A 25,100-nucleotide genomic window follows, 5' to 3' on the forward strand; every position below is an offset into this window, starting at 1 on the left:
GAGCACAAAGGCTCTCACCGCATGGGGTCAGAAACTCGTCTCTCAGCAGCAGGCTGGCACAGACCAGTCAGTCCTGCACTGAACAATTGGGTAAAATACAGGGGGCATCTCTAAGATGCCCTCTGCGTGCATTTTTTAATAAATCCAACACTGGCATCAGTGTGGGTTTATTATTCTGAGAAGTTTGATACCAAACTTCCCAGTATTCAGTGTATCCATTATGGAGCTGTGGAGTTCGTTTTTGATAGACTCCCAGACCATATACTCTTATGGCTACCCTGCACTTACAATGTCTAAGGTTTTGCTTAGACACTGTAGGGGCATAGTGCTCATGCACCTATGCCCTCACCTGTGGTATAGTGCACCCTGCCTTAGGGCTGTAAGGCCTGCAAGAGGGGTGACTTACCTATGCCATAGGCAGTGTGAGGTTGGCATGGCACCCTGAGGGGAGTGCCATGTCGACTTAGTCATTTTCTCCCCACCAGCACACACAAGCTGGCAAGCAGGGTGTCTGTGCTGAGTGAGGGGTCCCTAGGGTGGCATAAGACATGCTGCAGCCCTTAGAGACCTTCCATGGCATCAGGGCCTTTGGTACCAGGGGTACCAGTTACAAGGGACTTACCTGGGTGCCAGGGTTGTGCCAATTGTGGAGACAATGGTACATTTTAGGTGAAAGAACACTGGTGCTGGGGCCTGATTAGCAGGGTCCCAGCACACTTCTCAGTCAAGTCAGCATCAGTATCAGGCAAAAAGTGGGGGGTAACTGCAACAGGGAGCCATTTCTTTACACCAATGTAGACCCTGTGGCCCAAGCCCTCCTCCTCCTCAAACCGACTACCCCACAACCATGGGTTAGAGAAATCACCCATCCCCCTGATACTAGGTTGATCGCGGCCGGAGTCACACATACACAGCATCTCAGGGGAGAAGGTAGGGGTAAGTAGTAGGAGTGATTACGAGACAGTTATTAAATGGGAGGTTTGGTCACCACTCGCAAAATCCACCCCCAGGATGCGGAGCAGAAGCAGCTGATGGCAATAGTTTGTTCAACCTAAAGATTCTGTAATGTGCCTTCTGGCACCAGCCCCATTCTGCAAAGCATAGGGAAGAAGGTAGCACAGTCTCTTGACCCGCTTCCATTCACTCTCTGAATCGTTCATTCAGCCAAGTCAATTACTCTCATTACCCAGGCCCGGTCTGGGCAATACTACCTGGCAACACAGTGTCGTCGGGGCCTGGTGAGGAGGGCAAGTAGTTCACCAGAAGAAAGGCCCAAAAGAAACACAATGAAGGGGAATGTAGCAGGGGAGCCTCTTCGAAGAGAGGGGCACTCCGTCAGGTACATGTTGATCAGAGTTGCACCCAGGCAATCTGGGCACATTGTCTGGTGCGTGTTGATCCAAGACTCACCAGACAGCTCCGGTCACACACAACAAAGTGTTATAAATTCCACGCCTCGTTGGAAATGAGGCACAACTCCTGGAGTGTGTTGATATGGGTCACACAAGACAGTTCCGATCACACATAACACAGAGTTATAAACGTTGTGACGCCCAGTGCAGGTTGATACAGGTCGAACTAGATAGTTCTGGTCATACACACAGGTGCAAGTTCAGCAGTGCTGCATGAGGTAGAATGAGGCACTACAACAGGTGCGCCCTCTCCTTCGAGGGTCACCCCGTGAATCGGACACCGCACACAATGAGCGTGCAGTCGGCTTGTCACAAAGAGAGATGCAGCACGTTGGACAAAGCAGACCACACAGGGTCCCACAACCAGTGAATCCACTCACCACCAACAAGACACTTATGCATGTTGAGGTCTAACGATGTGGGTGTCCACACTCCTTAGATGCGGACAATTCTCTTAGGGCTCCACTACAGACAATATGGTTTCCTTGCACAATTCTTAGTTCCACACCACGACACCAGTTGGGTTCATCAAACGATGTGGGCACTTATGAGGGCACTGCTCTCCAGGTGTCATAAGTAGTAGGTATGGGTTCCTCGTGGGAGGTGTTTGATGTCCCTGAGACCTCCACAAGAGAACAGGGGACAAGCCAACAAGCCTTTGGAGACCACACTTCAGGGTGCCACATGCCAGGAGGCAGTCCGCCCAGCCCAACCACTATTCAGGAAGGGTGTGCGATCCCTTCCAATGGCATTAACTCTCGTTGTGCACAACAGATTCCTCTGGCAGTGTGCATCACACAGACCAGGTTCTTCGGTTCACTGGTCTCACAAGTGTAACTCTGCCCTGCTGAAGTATGGTACAGTTAGTTATATTGTAGTGTGCATTTGATAGTGAGGGTGGTTCAGGGGTTCTCCCTTTGAACCACAGATGTCTTCCCTAAATTTCAGTCCTGTCTGACATGGGGCAGTGGAATGCAGCTCTTACTCTTTAGTGGGGCCATGCTTTGGCTCCCAGAGGCCAAGTGCCAAAACCTCTCCCTCCAATTTATCCAGTCACGTCCTCAAATGGCAGAGGGTTGTCATTCTAGTTGCCCAATGCTTATATCTGTTGCTGTGGAATGCACATATGTGATCCACCAGGTCTCCAGTATGGATTAGAGCCAAGTAGAAAGGCACACAACACATTTTAGAGCAGAGAAATGCCCACTTTCCAAAAGTGGCATGTCTAAGCTAGTAATGGGAAAACCACTTTTGCCATAGCAAAGGGTTTGCCATTGTGAATCCAATGACAGGAAACATTATGAGGCTGCTCCATTGCAATCCACTTTTGCAGTTTGGGGTGATGTCAATCAGTCCCTCATGTTAGCCGTATGGGAACAGGAACCCTCAGAGGCAAGGAAACACACATGGATATTCTTCACTACCCAGGCAGAGATCACCTCTATGTACCTGCCCTACCTTTCACCTACTGCTTGCTTCACCCCTTCAGAACTTACCCTAGGGGTGCCCTACTAGCAGTAGAAGGTCTCTTCGGGGTTGGCTGGGGATCTAGAAGGGCCAGCAGGAGTGTACATGCAATGGTGCTCACACAGGCCTGCAATGTTCAAAACACCATTGTGCATGCGCGCACATTCAGGCCTGCAATGGCAGGCTTAGCACATGTTTAAAAAAAACATTGGTGCAAGTGCACACACAATAGCCTGCAATGGCAGACAGGACACATGTTTACAACACCATGGTGCAAGCGTGCACACTCAAGCCTGCAATGGCAGGCCTAACACATGTTTGAAAACACCCTTGGTGCAAGTGCACTCACACTGGTAAGCACCACTTACTAACATGTATAGGAAGGGCGCACGCACTTTCACACTGTACTTACAGTGGGAAAGTGCCCAGAGCCCCAAGGCCTCTAAAAGAGAATCAGCCAAACCTATGCGAAGAGTAGATCTCCTAGGGAAACCTAGAAATACCCATGTTTACCTGCTCAGCTTTTCATCTACCACCTGCAATGCCCTCTAGGGGGTCCTCTATGGGTAGTGGAATGCCCACTCAGGGTTTGCTAAGGAGTGAGCCATGCCAACCTAAGTTAGAGCGCCTCCACAGGCCTGATACATGCTTGTCAGGCTATTCTGGTGGTGGGCACGCTCAGTGCCGCTTCCCGCCACTAGCCAGGGCTGTACCAGTGCTGGGTATGTGGTGTACCTTTTTACAAGGCACTCTTGGATACAGCACCTTAACCAATCATGTAAGTGTTCCTCCCTGGCATGTGTAGGCAAAGCGCGCACACTTTCCCCCTGCAGTAGAGGAGGAAGGTGCCCAGAGTCCTAAGGCCATGCAATGAGATTCAGAAAAAAAACAGGAGGTAAAAGCAAAAGGTTTTAGGAAAATCCCCTAAGAAGGGTCATGTCCAACACACAGCATTATTCATCATCCTAATCTTGTGTGAAAAAACAGTTAAGTTATGCAACTTAAACTTAAGCACTTTTGGAAATCGTTCAATCACACTGCTCATCTTACTTCCTTCTGCAAGAAGTAACACTACTCCTGGGAATCAAATTACACCGAGCTCCCGTTGCTCCTTCCACCCGAGCACGTTTACACCTCTCACGGGCATTTCTACCCTTGAACTCCAACATGACACTCAATTAACCTTCTATATCAATAGTGGAACCATCAATACTTTCAACAATAATGCTCCAATGGCTGTAGCTCTCCAACATTAAAAAAATTACCAAACGTCTCCATAAAGTATTCTTGAGTAATTATAATCCATGGTGAATGATATCTGCCATAAATTCTAGTTCAAATCCTAAGATTCGAACTAGACACTTGGGTGGTTTTCTAACAACTTGTTTTGACTCACTCCCACCATTCTCTTCAATGGATAAGACAATACCTTTAGCTCTCTCGGCAATTTCCCCACAATTACACCCACACTTGGACTCCTTAGCTTCACTAGTACATGACACTCCTTCTCTCTGATGTGTGACTTTTTTTTTCACAGCCTCGCAAACACAAGCAAAATGTTCTACGCAGCTGCATCTTCTACATTTGTTGCCTACGGCAGGGCACCAAGCAGACAAGGCAATGTGTGCATTGCTGCCACATCTATAACACACGCTTGATTTCTTAACCTTCTTGTTTGAGTCATATCTGTTAGAACAAACACCACTCACCCTACACACGTCAGATTGTCTCACATCAGATCGGTTCACAGTACACACCTCTTCTATGCCATTCAAATGCAAAACACTAACACGAGACATCCATTTTTCTGAGCGTTCTAAAGCCTTATCTGTGAATAGAGAATCCTGTAATTTAGGATCACCAATGAGCCATAATTGTTCTTAAACCTTCTTACTCTCTACATGCACAGTTACCTGATCTCTAATCATTTCATCCGTCATTGGTCCAAATTTGCATGCAATAGATAGAGCTTAGATAGAGCTCTTAAAGCAGTGAGAAACTCATCAAATAAGTCTCAATTCATCTGTGCTCTAGAATAAAATTTGAATCTGTTCAAAGAAATACCAGTGGTGGGTTTAAATTGGTACTCAGTTCCTAATAGTGCTTCTCCATACCTATCAATGTCTCCTTAACCTTCCAAAAGTACCACTTGAGGCAGTCTTAAAACCCACTTGAATCTCAGAGCTCAAGCAATGCAACAGATTGTTGTCTTTCTTTCTGCTACCATCCTTTCCCCATCAATGGCCTTCATATATGCAATAAACTCTTCCTTCCATCTCATCCAATGAATGGAAGGTTCTCCTTTGCTCTGAAGAAATTTTGCTGGGGCATCAAATTGTATTGTAAATCCTGAGAAATAAATATGAGAAGAATAACTAAAAATATCAAAGTACCAACTGCTAAGAGAAATGATTTGAATCCAAAGGAGAAAACCATGTTGAATGTGCCAAAATGTATTCTTTGGAAAAGCAATCAAGCTCAAGAAAATCCAATGAAAATATAGGGATTTCTGTCAGATTTAACTAAATAGTACAACCACCAATAAGCGCTGAAGTAGGTTCCCTGGTGATACAATGTCCATTGAGTGCATTCGAGGCAAGCATCAATCCACATTTCAGTTTTGAACACTCTAGCTATTCATTGGATAGTCGCAAGGGCATACAACCACGCACAGCATACACGCTCTGAGGAAACAGTTGTGCCTCGAGACAATCACTGCTGTGTGCTGCTGCATGCGTCAATGCTCTGTTGGAGGCTGTTGGTCCTTGAGGCAATGAGAGCTGTGTGTACAGCCACAGGCGTCACCCATGCCACCTAGTGATTGGAAAGCCAAAAGTAGTAGATAAGTGCAACATTTACAGTCCACAATCCAGATAGTTAGTTAGCTTGTCGGTAACCAGCACACAAGAAAGTAATATATTGATTCTACTCAAAAGATCTTCAGCAGCAGAAAACTAGTCAGTTGAAAGAAACAACTAGCATCAGAGGTAGTACTTTTCCTATGCTGCCTTCGAATGAGATACTCCCCTGTAGGTTGTCGTCATTGTTATAAAGCAAGTATATAAGTCGATTCAAAGTCTTAATGTGGCAGCGCAGGATTACCAACGTTTTGCAAGAAGGCAGGCAGGTGAAATGTCATCCTGCATTCTACATTCCACAGGAAGAGGTAACTGTTCGCAAAATTGTGCATTTTATCCTATATTCTGAGCTGTCACATTACCTGACTGAAAAAAAGTCATAATACTTCTAGGTATGTTATGTCGATTTGTAGAGCGTGCTAATCACCTGTGAGGGCATCAAAGCACTTGAGCAGGAGTAAAGGTGAGTGGTCCCTGCATGGTTATTCAAATAGCCAGTCTTCAGTTTCTTGTGGAGCTCAAGAAGTGAGGAGGCTCTGATGTGCTGAGGGTGGTTTTTCCCAAGTTTTGGGTGCGATGGAGGAAAGCGCTCGTTCGCCTGCTGTGCTTTTGAGATTGCAGGGGGTTTGTGCGAGTGAGAGTGAGGCTGAGTGTAGGAGTCGGGTTGGCTGGTAGAAGTGTATTCGGCTGTTTGGGTATGCTGGTCCGGTGTTGTGCAAGGCTTTGTATGTGTGTGTGAGGATTTTGAATTGGTTGCATTTGTGGATGGGGAGCCAGTGTAGGTGAGGTGAGATGTGGGTGCGGCATGGGGCATTGAAGATGTTCGTGACATGAGACGCTAACGCGATGAGGAGGAGGCAGACTTGTCACCATTGCTGCCGTTCGCTAGCTGTTAGTGCTGCCTCGGCCGCTGGCCCGGCCGCCACTTGCCCCAGCCATCCGACCACCGCTTGCCTGACCACCACCCGTCCATTGGGCTCGGGTCGCTACCTGTTGCTGCCAGTCGCCACTGTCGCCCATCGCTGGTGCGGTACTGCGCTCACAGCACTGCTGGCGGCAGCCCGCAGCGAGTGCAGCAGGTGCACCTGTGTCTCGGCTGTGGTCGCAGCGGACAAAGTGGACAGCAGACAATAGCACTGCGCGGGCAGGTTTCACAATGAACCAAGAGCAATGTTCCACGGCTCAATCATTGATAAACTAGTGGTACTCCCAGATATACTGTCAAACATCTTAAAATCCTTACAGCCCACCAGTAAACATGACGTAATAATTACATTATCATCTGTAAGCTCCCCTCAACCTCCAACCTAGCCACCCAGTTATGCCCCAAGGAAGCCTCACTGGAAGAGCCAACGCCCAACAGCTACACATCCTCTCCTCCAAAACTAACTAAAAGACAATGCAAACATCTAAGGAAAGCCAGGAAGATACAAACTGAACATAAGGATGCAACAAGCAAAAGAATATACCCAATATTTGTTAAACAATCTGATAACATAGCCCCAAAGAAGGCCGAAAAATACTGCAGCATACAATAATGTAGAAGCGTCTCAGATGTGGCAGAACTATCTCTGCCAGTCTCAACGTCAGCCGGCTACTACTCTCCCCAATGTGAAACAACTCAGCAACAAGAACAGGCCTGCTTCAACCCACCCTCAGACTTGGGGAGAAATAGATTTGTGACAGGACCACAAATCATCGACAGCTCAGTCTCAATCTTATGCCATCCGGCTGGATTAGAAACCAGGAAAATGCTGACAATCAACTCACCTTCATTGAAAAAGGGCAATACCTCCCTCACAATGCCATCCAAAACTCATTCGACCTGCAGAATCCGACCAACTACAGACCGCAGCAGGGTCAGAAATCGCTGCAGGCTCACACCTCTCCTCCAGCTCTCTGGCAGGATCCAAGCCACACAACCACAACTAAACAGCTCAGAGGCCTTCCTAAGGACAGGTATTCTGACCAACAATCCAATACCTGATTAAAAATCACAAATCCACCGGCCCCTGGCTATACATCTGTCCAGAGGCCCCAACCCACCAACATGGATGTTTCAAGAGGTAACACAGTGAAACAAGAAATTGGCCCCCCTTTAAACAGCAGGCTAATAGTGAACGCAGGAACCTACGGCCGCTCGGTTGTGGTAAGGCCAGTGTTAGTACCCACACAAGATCCAATTTTGTATATAGACACTCCTTCCCAGCTGAACCAGAGCCCCTCAACCCAAGCCCCAGGGAAACCAGTTCGGTTGTCAAATACTGAAGCTCCCAGCCTCTGTCCCAGCTCTTCTCCATGCCTTAAATGATCAAGAACAGCACTGGCTCAAAAAGCATCATTATGGCAACCATCACCTTTAAGTCATGATGGATCCTACCTTATGTTGCAGCTTCAACCACACTACATTTCACAGAGACACCATGACGTCCTCAATAGAGGGAACATAGTAATGCTCTTAAAACCAATTCCAGAGCCAAACTCCCTGTCCTCAGCAGAATTAATGACCATAGAGTTTCAATCAGCTAAGGACAGTAATCAACCAGAAGCTACTCTAACCACCTGGGACTTAGCAGAAATAGCAGACCATGGGCCATATGTATGAACACATTTTCCCATAGACATAGAATGGGTAAAAAACCTTTGATACATCCGGCCCCATATTCTGTCCTTTGCGCCAAGCTTCGAGCCCTGGAGAATAACTATAACCAGGACAGAGTTGGACAGATACCTGTTTCCGCTTTTAAGCTCCAACGCTTCTTTGACAGTGGACGTACAACCTCTAACGCTTTTGAGGGGTGCTCTAGGCACTTCCCCCGCATCCAGGTAATCAAAGAACCCATCCAACTCAAATTCAAACACTATTCGCTGGCCCCAGATGGGAGTGGGTCTTACAGGCCCTTAACTCTCCTCGCCTCGCATGATAAAAACACAACCAACAGAAGCACGTTCAGCGCAGAAACACATAAGACTTCTATCCTGGAATATAGCGGGTACCCAATCACTGTTGGAAACTGGCAACCCACCCAAAGCGTGGCACCACATGGACATAATAGCTCTACAGGAAACCTGGTCACAACAGGATCTTCCGCTGTCAGGCTTTTCCTCCAATCAAATAAATGCTGTTAAGCAAGTGGGGTGTCTAGTAGTCTATTTCACACTAGACTTGAAAATGGACATAGAAGAGCTGCCACAAGAAGGCTCAGACTGCCAAGTGATCAAACTATGCCACTGGACCACTAATGATAGGCCACCATTGCTGCTGGTTAACTCATATATTCATCCTGGCCCCTCTTGCAAGCAGGCAGCAATGAAAAGGCTAATGGCCATCATCTCGCACTAACGACAAACTCATCCAGACTGGGACATCATCCTGACTGGAGATTTTAATTCAAACTTAATCAAGGTGCAAGAGGACGATGAAATACTGACAACTCCTGCTGGAACGTCCTGACACAGGTGTCATCGAACTGGATGCGCCGTGACCAGCAGAGAGCGCAGTTGGTGACGTCGTTGGAACACCTTAACTTACGGGTCTTAAATGGAAAGTTCCCAGATGACTCTCCACCAAGCTATACTTTCCAAGGCCTAACTCAAGGACTATCCTAGATGACACCTTAGTTACATTGCCTCTGATTCCCCTGGTACGGCAATTCAAAATAAAATACACTATATCCAGCGACCACTCTTACCAAATACTCAATAAGGCTGAAGGCAAGAGGATTTTCTGGTTAAAAATAATACATGCCATGAAAGGGAAAAAAACTAGGAAATTCTGGGAAAGCATCAATCCCCTACACCCCCCTAGGGAAGTTAATTAAAAACTCAAATATCCCCGAAAATGACTGGGTGAGCTACCTCAAGTCAATCTTTTCAATTAAATGTCAACCCCTTGGAAATATCCCTCAATTACCATCATGGACTCCGGAAAGGGGAAACACCCTCCCGCGGTAAGATGGAGAGATGACTGACCTCACTCTGTCCACTGACAGTACACACCGAGCACTTCTTAAGGATTACCAGGAAGGAGCCCCTGGTCCAAATGGGCTTCCACAAGCCATCTTCAGGGAAAATCAGTCTTCTGTTCAGAAGTGCTGACCTCCCTATATCAGGAAGCAAGACTGGAAGGAGTCATCCCAGAGAGCTGGTGAGGCTCTATAAGTAATCCTATCTTCAAGGGAGGCAACAGAAACAACCCTAGTGTCTACAAATGAATTACCCTCATTGATGTTGAGGCAAAAAAATACACCTCCCTGTTCCTCGCTGAATTAACAGCATGGTCAGAAAAATATAATATTATTCCACCCAACCAAACAGGCTTTAGGAAAGGGGTAGGCACTACGACTAATATCCTAATAACCTCCTTTCTCGTAGAGCAGATCAGACGGCGGCATATGAAACAACATCTTGGCTTTATTGATTTCAAGGCTGCCTTCGACGGAGTGAACAGACATCTGCTCTAGAGCAAACTCAAGCAATGGGGTCTCCCGGCTCTCCTCCTGAATGCTATAGTCTCTTTATACTCTGATACATGGGTACGAATAAAAATCAGCCTAAAGGAAAAACGTCACTACCCTCTGTCTGAAACAAGGCTGTGTGCCCGCTCCACATTTGTTCAACTTCTTTATTGCAGACCTGACTCCAGCTTTGGTTGCCGGAAAGTTTCACCCTCCAAGGTTGGGAGGGCTTTCACTGACACATTTACTATATGCAGACGATCTGGTACTGTTCAGCTGCACCAAGGTCGATCTACAAAGATCTTTAAATATCCTGGTCAACTATGTTCACTCCAACCAGCCAGAAATCAACGTGTCCAAATCTAAAATAATGCAGGTAGGATGGAGGCAGACTTTCAGACCAAGGATGGTCTTAAACAACGTTTCGCTGGAGGCAGTGCCATATTACAAATTCCTAGGAGTAATTCTAGATGCTCAAGGCACTTTCAGTCAACAGAGAAAATACATTGTGCAAAGAGCCTCAGCAATAACTCATGCTTTCTCAATCCTGGCCAAACGGTTACAGGGTCTATCATTCCGCCCACTGTTGTCACCTCATTCAGAATGCTCCCTATACTAACTTATGCCAGAGTGGCTATGCAAGGTCTGGAAGAGCCCTTGATAGAAAAAATCCAGCTTAAGGTACTCAGGCGAGTTTTTAAATTAACAAATTCCTCCTCACCAGCATGGCTATGCCTGGAATTCGGACTCATATGACAAGATCTGGCAGCAAAAGCAGAGGCAGTATAAAATTAGCCACTCAGACGACAATTTGAACAATGCACTTTGACGGTCCCTAGAAAATGACCAGCACTCAGCTTACAATAAGTACTTTCAGTCATCTGTCAGCCAACTACAGCTCCAAGACCTGTGGGGGGCAGCACCGACATAAAAATCATTCACAAGTGGTGTTAACAAGGCCAGTAAACTGATTTGTTTTCACTCAAGACAAAGTTAATTTTAATGCCCGCGCACACTCGTGGAAGATCATAAGGCACTATGCCAAATTAGACCCAGCCGCTTACCTTTTCACTCCTTACGCGGCATACATGAAGCACCAGTTAATGACAATGCGACTAGGAAACCTGCCAACTTTGGCCAACGGTCCGTCATTGAGGAACACTACTTTGCAGAAATGCAGGCATTGTCCATGCCAAAAGGAAGATCTTGCACCCATAATCTGCATCTGTCCAGGACTGGTAGACTTTCGAAGGAGGTTTTTTAAGAGAATGTTCAATGACAGAGGCACACAGACCTGTAGAGGAGCATTAGTAGCCTGTTTCAACCTGCATGATTTCCAGCTAAATTGTAAGTTTGTCAAGTATTTGACACTTGCATTGCAATAAAAGGGAAGTAGTTGACTGCACAGTGGGATCAAAACAGTATGATTTTTTTTTTACCTTCCCAGTTTCACTGAGAACATACCATCGGCACCCAGGGTCCAGGGGATTAAGGTATTTAATAAATGCACAGGGCATCACAGGCCTTTCCCTATCTCATGTCTATAAATCTTGAAGATGAGATGCGCTAGCCCCTGGAGGTAGGGTAAGTTTAATTTATTGGAGGATTCATAAGTTCTATGGTACGCTTAATCCCCACAACAGTAACTGACGGCGTGTCATATTTAAACACTTCGACCTCCCCGACACGACCAAATCTGTATATTTTTATCATAAGCTGAGCCATTTTAGAAGATTTTATAGGTATTTCACGGCATGTTCTTAAATTCCAGGTTATTGATGAACGTTTTGTCATATTCAAGTAATTCTGGAAATTTTGGATTGATAAAACCAGCACACTTTTTAACTATATGCTGAGAAAATACTAACTTTTTGGATTGATTGGTTCTTTTCCTCTTTCTACATATAATTTACCCTGCAATAGGAATTTTTAAGTACACTGGAATGCTTTTATTATGTAAATGGTAAAATTGTTATGGTTTTAATTAACTGAAACAATAAAATTAAATCTGAATTTGAACCTTCTGGAGGAGTTCTGCAGACTGTGTATGTGCAGCTTGGTGATATTGACATAGACTGCCTTGGTGTAGTCGAGTCTGCTAATGATGAGTGCATGCATGATGGTTCATCTGATGTGCTGTGGAAGCAATTTGAAGATCATTCGGAGCATGACTGGGATGTGGAAGCAGACAAAGCGCACTTTGTTGACTTGTGCAGTCACGTTGAGCTTATTTCCCAGAGTGATCCCCAGGTTTCTGGCATGGTCGCGTGGTATTGATCCTTGCTCAGTTGACCACCAAGTGCATTCCCATGGGGAGGTTGCGTTTCCGAGTACCAATACGTCTGTCTTATCAGAGCTAAGCTTCAGGCTGTTGTTTCTCATTCATTCTGCTACCAGGGTCATTCAGTTGGTGAAGTTGGGTCTGGTGGCGTTAGTGTTGTTCGTCAGGAAGAGTATGAGCTAGGTATTGTAGGCATCGGAGATTATGTTGATGCCTTGGGAACGGATGGTATTGCCGAGTGGTGTCATGAAGACGTTGAAAAGGGTAAGGCTGAGGGACAATCGTTGAGGGACTCTGCAGATCAGTTACTTGGACTCAGATTAGAAGGGTGGCAGTGTGACCTTTTGGGTTTGGCATATTTAACTTACCCATAGGTCCCTAGTATGTGGTACCTATAATGTACCCAGGGCCTGTAAGTTAAATGTCATCCGTAGGCCGCAGCACTTATTGTGCCAGCCACTGCAATGGTAATGCCAACATGACTGCAGGCCTGCCACCATTTGCCAGGCTGTATAGTTTTAATACTGTTAATTCAAATTGTCATAGTAACCCCTTTGCACAGGCCAAAAACCCTCCTTTAAAATATTTATGTCACCATTAAATAAACCTTACTTCCCATCAAGGCAGGGTGCATGTTATTTAAAAAGTAGGAAACAGCTACTGAAATATTTCAAGGACATTTCTAATAAACAAAATCCAATTTGATGGTGAGGTTGAATTGTCAAATTGTGTCTAACTACTAAAGAAAATGTACTTTAGACATGTTAGCTTTTGTTTGCTTAAAGCCACTGGGGTCCTTTAACTGGCAGCTTGATGACTTCCCTTTGCTGAGGTGTTCACTGCTTCAAGGACAGGTATAATGAGCTTTGGATGTGGGGAGGAGTTGTCCTCCCCTTGACAAGATAGTCTAGAGGCCATTTGGTGCACTTCAAAGGGGTATTCTCTGTTACAGGCATATGTAACTCACACCTGGGCCAGCCTCCCCTTTTGATCTTCCAGCCAGTCAGGCCCAAGTCAAACATGCACCGTCTTTGATATTACAGTTCCATTGGTTAGGACATCCCCAGGGGTCATTCCCATGCACTATCTCGTACCAGGCATAAATGTGACACCTCCAGGCACCCAGGTCAGAACACTCCTGGAACTGTGTAGGATCAGAAGAGGACTGAGCTTGCTGAGGACTGAGGCTGCCTGAGATATGAGAAGAGCCTAGAATACCTGACCTCTTGTACCTACCCAGGACAAAGTGAACTTCAAGGGTCATAAGGCGGAGCTCCGGTTCATGCTACAGGAACACAATCTACAAGAGGCCTTTTCCTACAGATGGTTAGCTGACAAGTGGCAACTGAACCTGGACTAGTCCCTACTGTTGGCCCCTGCCTGCAACCCTTCAGTTTCAGGCAGAGTCAATGTCTCCCCTGAGGTCTTCGGGAGTTTTATAAGTGTACCCCTGTGGTGGATCGGGACTTAAAGTCTGAAGTCAGAAGGTAAAATCTTCGACCAGGGCAAAGCTTGTTGATGTATATGACCAGCACTACACCGTGGTCTGCGCAAATTGCACCCATTTCCCAGACTACCATAAACACTAACTATCATGGGCACTTTGTTCTTCTTGTGCTAGTTCTTAAAACTTTAAACATTCATGTCTTCTGTTCTCCTTATTAGCTTTTTGTAATCTAAATGTCACTATGTTTATTAAATTGTGCAGGAATATCTATGCCTTTGTATTTCAACCTTCTTACTGTTTTAGTACTGTATAAATACTTTACACATTGCCTCTAAGTTTAAACCTGAGTGCTCTGACCCATAACTACCAGGGGCTTGACCTCTGGTTTATTTAGTGGTTAATTTAGTGATTCCCTCTGACAAGGACTGTGATTATTATCCTCAACTAATAACTCAAGTTCTCACATATGTTAAGAGGATTTCATGCTTTGACATACCTTCTCATAATCTTCTCATACTAGCAGGGAACTCACATATACTGTCTCCATGACCCCCTGTATCTAAAGGTATTCTTTTCAGCCGGGTAAGTCTTTTGTTAATGTACATCACAAGTGGTGGTGAGGGTACTAGAGTTATTTTTGTTCTACAAAATGGTTCAACTATATAGATAAAAGGTGCCCTCTCAATTTCATAAGTTTTCTGCACATGTGTAATTACTAAAAATGAGGCAGATGGCACACCCATTCACTGAGTTTAAGTGTACTCTGTTTCTTGTTCTCAACTTTTCCCAAACATGAGAACCCTCCAAACTGGAGATCTAAGCTGGTACAATCTGACATTGATGTTATTTTTCTCCTACTCTTAGAACCACTAACAACATTACACAGCAGCATTTACACAAAGTTAGAACACTGTTCAGGAAATAGCCTATGGAGACTATAAGGTCTTGAGGAATAACTCTGACTCATAGAGGAACCAAGGAAATGCTTAAACATGTCGACTGGATTTATACCATTGATTGAAACACGATAGCCCTTATCTTTCATATTAATTTTTAATCCTGTGGACTGAAGACATCACTAAACATATGCCATTCAATCTGGTACACTATTTTCACCGCTTGGAATGCCCTGAGGAATACACATCAAGAGCCCAAGGGGTAGGTGTGTGTGAGTACCAGGATTAGGAGGGACTGAGATAGTGTGAACAATTCTGCCCTACTTTATATCTACAAGGTATTGTAGGGGTGTGGAGTGGTAGTTATGCAGCCACTCAAATGAACAAAAGTGTTTGATTTCAGTCTCTTTGAAAACCTCAAAAACATATCATAATAAAGAGCACAAGGGGCTTCCCACTCTGCAACACTCTTGCAAGTGTTCAACTGAACGCTATGATACGGTGAGCCAACTTGTGAGATTTCAGGAACTTCATCCTGTTTTTTTGTAAGATACATGATGGCCTCGTACAACTAACCTAAGAGATCCAGAATCTCATCACCTCATTAGAAGTATTAAGGTATATACATCCAACATATATGCCTAGTACTATACATATATGGCTTGTGCTCCAGATTTGATCTAGAGACAATAATTAGGTTACAGTTCAGAATTAGGGTACTGCTCATGGTGCCCTTATCACAGGATACAGATGGGCTCTGTGTTCAACTCTGTCTTTGCTCTTAGGCTATGATTACTTCTATGTTTACGATTTCTCAAGTCTATTTGGTTTGTGCTCTAGTGGCATTTTAACAATAGAATGGGAAGTTTGCTTTAGTGCATGTGATATTGGGAGACATGGTGATGAGGGAGTCAGGTATTGGGAGAAACTGGCATTGGAAGACAATGGCCACGTTCCGAACATAAAGATCAGTCCTTACTTTCTTTAAGTAGGAAGCGCTCACTTCCAAAAGTCGCATTTTTACTGACAGCAACATGAGTTTTATGAGAATGCCCCCTAGAAAGTAGTTCCAATTAGCACTATAGAAAGAAAAGACAGAAAATATACCTGCCAACATTCTATGACCAAAAAGAGAGCTGACTTTTCTGATGTCAAAACCCCCAAATAAGTTACAAATGACACCACCAAGAATTAAGTCACATTATTTGGGTCTGATGAAAAAGTTACTTACCTTCGGTAACACCCTTTCTGATGGATACTCTACCTTAATGCAGATTCTGCACCTTTTTAATAGTCCCAAGGAGTCAGACTGGATTTAGAAGCTGTTCAGCAATAACCCTGATGGTAGTGTTGTGCGGCTCCCTGTCGTCATTCTGCTCTGGAAGGGACGTGCAGACACACATCAGTTGCATACTAGGCTGTCTACATCCTCAGGCACAGAGCCCATCTGCCAGTTGGTATGAGCAGTGTGGAGATTTCTAGACTGGGACCTTTTTAGATGGAAAAGATTTCTGCTCACAGAATGGGTAGTCAGGAGCATCAGTGAGAATTTGTGGTTAGATAGAGTATCCACCTGAATCAGAGGTCTTCAAACTGGGGGACCTCAAGTGATCCCGGGGGGGCGCCAGGCTTTGGTCAAAAGAAGCATTATACAGATAACAGGGCTTTTTTTAAGCAGAAGAATGTTACTGCATTTTTAAAAAGGTAACAGTACTTAACTGCAATGTTTAAATAAGTCTAGGCATATTTAAACATTGCCATTTTTATAACATAATTGTGAAAAATTCTGAATCAGGTCCCAATACTTTTTTTTTCAACTGAGGGGCACGGCATTAAAAAGTTTGGAGATCACTGACCTGAATGATCATTACCAAGGGTAAGTAACTTTTTATTTTGATGGATATTTTTTGCCACAAAGTCCTTATCTTCTGAATATACACAACAGCACTATCCCCCCAGGTGGTAGGTCTGTGAACTGGCTCAGACCAAAAGTCCTGCAGTATGGAGCTGGCAAATGCCTCTCTTGAAAGACATGACTGTCGAGGCAGTAGTGCTTCCTGAAGGTGTGCACAGAAGCCACGTTTCTGCCTGAAAGATGTCCATAACAGGCAATGCACGTACTTGTGCAGTGTGAGTCATGTTTGCCCAGGTAGAATTAGCCAGTAAGTCCTCTGGAGGCTACTTCTTACTAAGTTTGTAGCCCATCTTTATTCACATAACAATCCATTGGTAGATTGTTCATGTTTGTACTACCTTACCCATTTTTGCTTCAGACAACCCTACAAAGAGCTAATCATACACTCAGTATTTCTGGGCATGATCAACATAGAAACATGACAAGGGTCCCTTGCTCACCCTGCCGCTGGATTCAAGCTAGCCTGGCTGATCAGGGGTGATACCCCAAAACCAGTCACAGGATGCTTGTTTCCGGTCCAGGGAGGATCTCGTCTGGCAGTTCGGGATGGAATAATCCCATGGGAAGCAGTGTCAAGACTGATTTGCATATGAGTGGGTCCAAACTTGGGTGGCATGGTGAGCAAAAGAACAATGGATTGAACCCAGAACTGTGACTGGGGTGAGTGTTTGTAAAATCTCAGCACTCCATCCATCATCTTGTTGTGCTGCCAAAAATGCTACCATTGCCATGAAGAGGTCAAAATGGCTGGTGGAATTGCCTCGTCGGAGCAGACAGGCCCAAGGAACGTGCTGTGGCTCTGCTCTCTTTAAAGCACTCAAAAGGTAAATTGGCCTTATCCCCAAAAAAGAGGCATCCGGCAAATTACATGTCCCTCCCCAAAAAGGAGGGATCCCTCAAAAGGCATGTCCATTAAAGATGATTCAACTCCGCACAAAAAATTGGTGGATCTCATCCTGTCATGGAAATAGAGAGCCACACTAGTGCCCATGACACGTCTCAAGCAACCAGATGTGTGCAGTCCTGAGTGTATTACAAACTTTGCCACATCAACATGAATAGTCTGCATGAGGAACATCCAACGGTCATCTGGAACCTGAGACATCATATCCCAAAGGCATGGGACTAATGGCCAAAGACATACCTGGCCCTGGCCAATCTTAGAGCAAGGCTTGTGGAGGAGAATAACCTTTTGCCAAAAAGCTTAACTCGTGTGGATTTGTGATTGGGAGGAGTGGTAGGGAAATCATTTAGACTGACCTTGCTGGTGGAAGCTTGGTGCATCAGGACCAGGCTCTCCAGAGTAGGGTGCTTTGTTAAGAAGGTAGGGTAACTAGGACCAGGGCATTAGCAACAGGCAACCTATCAAATGATAGCCAGCTCCTAACAGAGCTTGGCCCAAGAGTCCAAAAGGGTGTCAGGAAAGGTCTTGTTAAGGGACATCAGTGTCTCAGTGAGAGCACGGCCAGGTTGCAGTACTTCAGTGAGGGTATTACTTTTGGCTTCCATGGCTAGTAGTTGCAAGTCTGGTACTTCAGCTGCCCTTAGCATCACAACAGCGAAAGCAGCATTTTCTATCATAGCAGGACCTGGGTTGAAACAAAAGTCTAGTATCAAGCAAACTGTCAAGCTCATCTGCATTCTGTAAATTCTCATACCAGTTGTCGTCGTCATCCTGGGGAACATAATCGCCCCCTGTAGGAGGCTGGACTGGCTTGTAGTGGGTACCAAGGGGTACTTACACTTTGCACCAGGCCCAGGTATCCCTTATTAGTGTAGAGAGGTGTCTAGCAGCTTAGGCTGATAGAAAAGGTAGCTTAGCAGAGCAGCTTAGGCTGAACTAGGAGACGAGTGAAGCTCCTACAGTACCACTAGTGTCATATGCACAATATCATAAGAAACCACAATACACAGATATACTAAAAATAAAGGTACTTTATTTTTATGACAATATGCCAAAGTATCTCAGTGAGTACCCTCAGTATGAAGATAGCAAATATACACAAGATATATGTACACAATACCAAAATATGCAGTAATAGCAATAGAAAACAGTGCAAGCAATGTATAGTCACATTAGAATGCAATGGGAGCACATAGGGATAGGGGCAACACAAACCATATACTCTAGAAGTGGAATGCGAACCACGAATGGACCCCAAACCTATGTGAGCTCGTAGAGGGTTGCTGGGACTGTAAGAAAACAGTGAGGGTTAGAGAAATAGCCCTCCCCAAGACCCTGAAAAGTGGGTGCAAAGTGCACCTAAGTTCCCCAGATAGCACGGAAGTCGTGATAGGGGAATTCTGCAAGGAAGACCAACACCAGCAATGCAACAATGATGAATTTCCTGACGAGAGTACCTGTGGAACAAGGGGACCAAGTCCAAGAGTCACGATCAAGTCGGGAGTGGGCAGATGCCCAGGAAATGCCCGCTGTGGGTGCAAAGAAGCTGCCACCGGATGGTAGAAGCTGTGGATTCTGCAAGGACGACAAGGGATAGAAACTTCCCCTTTGGAGGATGGATGTCCCACGTCGTGTAGAAGCTTGCAGAGGTGTTCCTGTGCAGAAAGACCGCAAACAAGCCTTGCTAGCTGCAAGGGTCGCGGTTAGGGTTTTTGGATGCTGTTGTGGCCCAGGAGGGACCAGGATGTCGCCAATTGCGTGAGGAGACAGAAGGGGCGTCCAGCAAGACAAAGAGCCCACTCAGAAGCAAGCAGCACCCGCAGAAGTGCCAGAACAGGCACTACGAAGTGGAGTCAACCGGAGCTCACCCGAAGTCACAAAGGAAGGTCCCACGACGCCGGAGGACAACTCAGGAGGTCGTGCACTGCAGGTTAGAGTGCCGGGGACCCAGGCTTGGCTGTTCACAAAGGAAATCCTGGAAGAGTGCACAGGAGCCGGAGCAGCTGCAAATCACGCAGTACCCAGCAATGCAGTCTAGCGTGGGGAGGCAAGGACTTACCTTCACCAAACTTGGACTGAAGAGTCACTGGACTGTGGGAGTCACTTGGACAGAGTTGCTGAGTTCAAGGGACCTCGCTCGTCGTGCTGAGAGGAGACCCAGAGGACCGGTGATGCAGTCTTTTGGTGCCTGCGGTTGTAGGGGGAAGATTCCGTCGACCCACAGGAGATTTCTTCTGAGCTTCTAGTGCAGAGAGGAGGCAGACTACCCCCACAGCATGCACCACCAGTAAAACAGTCAAGAAGGCGGCCGGATCAGCGTTACAAGGTCTCAGTAGTCGTCTTTGCTACTTTGTTGCAGTTTTGCAGGCTTCCAGAGTAGTCAGCGGTCGATTCCGTGGCAGAAGGTGAAGAGAGAGATGCAGAGGAACTCTGATGAGCTCTTGCATTCGTTATCTAAAGAATTCCCCAAAGCAGAGACCCTAAATAGCCAGAAAAGGAGGTTTGGCTACTTAGGAGAGAGGATAGGCTAGCAACACCTGGAGGAGCCTATCAGAAGGAGTCTCTGACATCACCTGCTGGCACTGGCCACTCAGAGCAGTCCAGTGTGCCAGCAGCACCTCTGTTTCCAAGATGGCAGAGGTCTGGAGCACACTGGATGAGCTCTGGGCACCTCCCAGGGGAGGTGCAGGTCAGGGGAGTGGTCACTGCCCTTTCATTTGTCCAGTTTCACGCCAGAGCAGGGCTGGGGGATCCCTGAACCGGTGTAGACTGGCTTATGCAGAGATGGGCACCATCTGTGCCCATCAAAGCATTTCCAGAGGCTGGGGGAGGCTACTCCTCCCCAGCCCTGACACCTTTTTCCAAAGGGAGAGGGTGTAACACCCTCTCTCTGAGGAAGTCCTTTGTTCTGCCTTCCTGGGCCAAGCCTGGCTGGACCCCAGGAGGGCAGAAACCTGTCTGAGGGGTTGGCAGCAGCAGCAGCTGCAGTGAAACCCCGGGAAAGGTAGTTTGGCAGTACCCGGGTCTGTGCTAGAGACTCGGGGGATCATGTTACATGGCCATGTTCGGAGTTACCATTGTGACGCTATACATATGTCGTGACATATGTATAGTGCACGCGTGTAATGGTGTCCCCGCACTCACAAAGTCCGGAGAATTTGCCCTGAACAATGTGGGGGCACCTTGGCTAGTGCCAGGGTGCCCACACACTAAGTAACTCAGCACCCAAACTTTACCAGGTAAAGGTTAGACATATAGGTGACTTATAAGTTACTTAAGTGCAGTGGTAAATGGCTGTGAAATAACATGGACGTTATTTCACTCAGGCTGCAATGGCAGGCCTGTGTAAGAATTGTCAGAGCTCCCTATGGGTGGCAAAAGAAATGCTGCAGCCCATAGGGATCTCCTGGAACCCCAATACCCTGGGTACCTCAGTACCATATACTAGGGAATTATAAGGGTGTTCCAGTATGCCAATGTAAGTTGGTAAAATTGGTCACTAGCCTGTTAGTGACAATTTGGAAAGAAATGAGAGAGCATAACCACTGAGGTTCTGGATAGCAGAGCCTCAGTGAGACAGTTAGTCATAACACAAGTAACACATACAGGGCACACTTATGAGCACTGGGGCCCTGGCTGGCAGGGTCCCAGTGACACATACAACTAAAACAACATATATACAGTGAAATATAGGGGTAACATGCCAGGCAAGATGGTACTTTCCTACACAACCCCCCCCCCCAAACGAAGGACAATAAGACTAGCCATGACCTGATGAGTCTTCATTGTCTAAGTGGAAATATCTGGAGAGTCCATCTGCATTGGAGTGGGTACTCCCAGGTCCATGTTCCACTGTATAGTCCATTCCCTGTAGGGATATGGACCACCTCAACAATTTAGGGTTTTCACCTTTCATTTGTTTTAGCCAAAGTAGAGGTTTGTGGTCTGTCTGAACAATGAAGTGAGTGCCAAACAGGTATGGCCTCAACTTCTTCAGTGCCCAGACCACAGCAAAGGCCTCCCTCTCTATGGCAAACCAACGCTTTTCTCTAGGGGTCAACCTCCTGCTGATAAAAGCAACAGGTTGATCCTGGCCCTCAGAATTAAGTTGTGATAAGACTGCCCCTACCCCTAATTCAGATGCATCAGTTTGGACAATTAATTTTTTTGAGTAACAGGGGCTTTTCAGGACAGGTGCAGAGCACATGGCCTGCTTCAGCTCCTCAAAAGCTTTCTGACAGTTTGCTGTCCATAATACCTTTTTAGGCATTTTCTTAGATGTGAGGTCATTGAGAGGGGCTCCAATGGAGCCATAGTTCTTTATGAACCTCCTGTAGTACCCAGTGAGGCCTAAAAAGGCTCTCACCTGAGTCTGAGTTGTAGGGGGAACCCAATCTATAATAGTTTGGATTTTCCCCTGAAGTGGTGCAATCTGTTCTCCACCTACCAGGTGTCCCAGATAAACCACTTTCCCCTGCCCTATCTGGCACTTTGAAGCCTTGATAGTGAGGCCTGCCTTTTGCAGGGCCTCCAAAACTTTCCATAGGTGGACCAGGTGATCCTCCCAGCTGGAGCTAAAGACAGCTATATCATCTAGATATGCTGCACTAAAAGCTTCCAGCCCTTGCAGGACTGTGTCCACCAACCTTTGAAAAGTGGCAGGTGCATTTTTCAATCCAAAAGGCATTACTGTGAATTGGTAGTCCCCTCCAATGGTTGAAAATGCAGTTTTTGCTTTAGCATCCTCTGATAACTTGATCTGCCTGTACCCAGCAGTCAAATCAAAGGTGCTTAGATACTTGGCAGATGCCAGTGTATCTATTAGCTCATCTGCCCTGGGTATAGGGTGAGCATCAGTTTTAGTTACCTGGTTGAGACCTCTGTAGTCAACACAAAATCTAATTTCCTTTTTCCCATCTTTGGAATGAGGCTTTGGTACAAGTACCACAGGAGAGGCCCATGGACTTTCAGAGTGCTCAACCACTCCCAGTTCAAGCATTTTCTGCACCTCTTGTTTTATGCAGTCTCTGACATGGTCAGGCTGCCTATAGATCTTACTTTTGACATGCAAGCTGTCTCCAGTATCTATAGTGTGCTCACACCAAGAAGTGGTGCCTGGCACAGTAGAAAAGAGTTCAGAAAACTGACCCAGGAGATTTATGCAGTGGTCTTTCTGCTCAGCAGTAAGACAATCTGCCAGTACTACACCTTCCACGAGAGCATCTTGTTCTGTGGAAGAGAAGAGATCAGGGAGAGGGTCACTCTCTTCTTCCTGTCCTTCATCTGTTGCCATGAGCAGGGTGAGATCAGCCCTGTCATAGTAGGGTTTCAGGCGATTGACATGGAGCACCCTAAGGGGACTCCTGGCAGTGCCTAAGTCAACCAAGTAGGTGACTTCTCCCTTCTTTTCAACAATTATGTGGGGACCACTCCATTTGTCTTGGAGTGCTCTTGGGGCCACAGGCTCCAAGACCCACACTTTCTGCCCTGGTTGGTACTGAATCAGAATAGCCTTCTGGTCATGCCATTGCTTTTGGAGCTCTTGGCTGGCCTGAAGGTTTTTACTGGCCTTTTTCATGTACTCAGCCATCCTAGATCTTAGGCCAAGTACATAGTCCACTATGTCTTGCTTTGGAGCTTTTAAAGGTTGTTCCCAACCCTCCTTCACAAGTGTTAGAGGACCTCTCACTGGGTGTCCAAATAGGAGTTCAAAGGGGCTGAAGCCCACTCCTTTTTGGGGTACCTCCCTGTAAACAAAAAGGAGGCAAGGTAACAGGACATCCCATCTCCTGCGGAGTTTTTCAGGGAGTCCCATTATCATTCCTTTGAGAGTTTTATTAAACCTCTCAACCAGTCCATTTGTTTGTGGATGATAGGGTGTGGTGAACTTGTATGTAACACCACATTGCTTCCACATGGCCTTTAGGTAAGCAGACATGAAATTGCTTCCCCTGTCTGATACCACCTCTTTTGGGAAGCCCACCCTGGAAAAGATTCCCAGGAGGGCCTTTGCCACTGCAGGAGCTGTAGTGGTCCTTAGAGGAATTGCCTCAGGATATCTGGTGGCATGGTCCACTACCACCAAGATAGACCTATTGCCTGAAGCAGTAGGAGGGTCAAGGGGGCCAACTATGTCAACCCCTACCCTTTCAAAGGGAACCCCAACCACAGGCAGTGGAATAAGGGGTGCCTTTGGAGTGCCACCTGTCTTGCCACTGGCTTGACAGGTTTCACAGGACTTACAAAATTCCTTTGTGTCCTCTGACATTCTAGGCCAATGAAACAAGGGGACAAGCCTGTCCCAAGTTTTCATTTGCCCTAAATGTCCAGCTAAGGGAATGTCGTGGGCTAGAGTTAGGAGGAACTCTCTGTATTGCTGAGGAATCACCAATCTCCTGGCAGCTCCAGGTTTTGGATCCCTTGCTTCAGTATACAAGAGGTGGTCCTCCCAGTAAACTCTGTGAGAGTCACTGACATCCCTATTTGCTTGTTTGACAGCTTGCTGTCTTAGACCCTCTAGTGTGGGACAGGTCTGCTGTGCCACACTCAGCTCCTCCCTGGCAGGGCCCCCTCTACCCAAAAGCTCAGCAGTGTCTGCTTCCAGCTCCTCTGGTGTAGGTTCTGCACAGGGTGGAAATTCTTCTTCCTCCGAAGTTCGATCCACTGTAGAGGGAGGGATAGTAGGTAGTGTTTTACCTTTACTAACCCTAGCTTTAGGGAGTACTTGGTCCATTCTTCCAGGATCCAAGTCACCCTGTCCTTTTTGCTTTTCGGCCTGAGCCCTGGTTAAAGCAAAAATATGCCCTGGAATGCCCAGCATTGCTGCATGAGCCTCCAACTCCACTTCTGCCCAATCTGATGTCTCTAAATCGTTCCCTAGTAGACAGTCTACAGGTAAATCTGAGGCAACCACAACTTTCTTTGGACCAGTAACTCCCACCCCCCCAGTTGAGATTCACAACAGCCATGGGGTGGCTAAGAGTGTTGTTATGAGCATCAGTCACTTGGTACTGGTGACCAAGTAGGTGTTGTTCAGGGTGGACCAGTTTCTCTATTACCATGGTAACACTGGCACCTGTGTCCCTGTAGGCCTGAACCTCAACACCATTTATTAGGAGAAGTTGCTTGTACTTATCCATATTAAGGGGACAAGCAACCAAGGTGGCCAAATCAATGGCACCTTCAGAGACTAACACAGCCTCTGTGGTCTCCCTAACAAGACCAACCCCAACTAAATTACCAAAAGTGAGCCCAGCTATTCCCTTGGATTGGCTATTAGTAGGTTTGCTCCCACCACCACTTCTATTACTAGGGGCACTAGGTGTAGCAGCAGGGGTTGTAGTGGTAGGAGGCTTGGTGCTTTTCTTTGGGCAACTGGGATCAGTTGTCCAATGGCCTTTTATTTTACATAAATAGCACCATGGTTTATTTTCCTTATTTTGATTTGAAGAGGATTTGGGCCC

This window comes from Pleurodeles waltl, chromosome 6 (assembly GCF_031143425.1).
Source record: "Pleurodeles waltl isolate 20211129_DDA chromosome 6, aPleWal1.hap1.20221129, whole genome shotgun sequence".
Taxonomy (NCBI): domain Eukaryota; kingdom Metazoa; phylum Chordata; class Amphibia; order Caudata; family Salamandridae; genus Pleurodeles; species Pleurodeles waltl.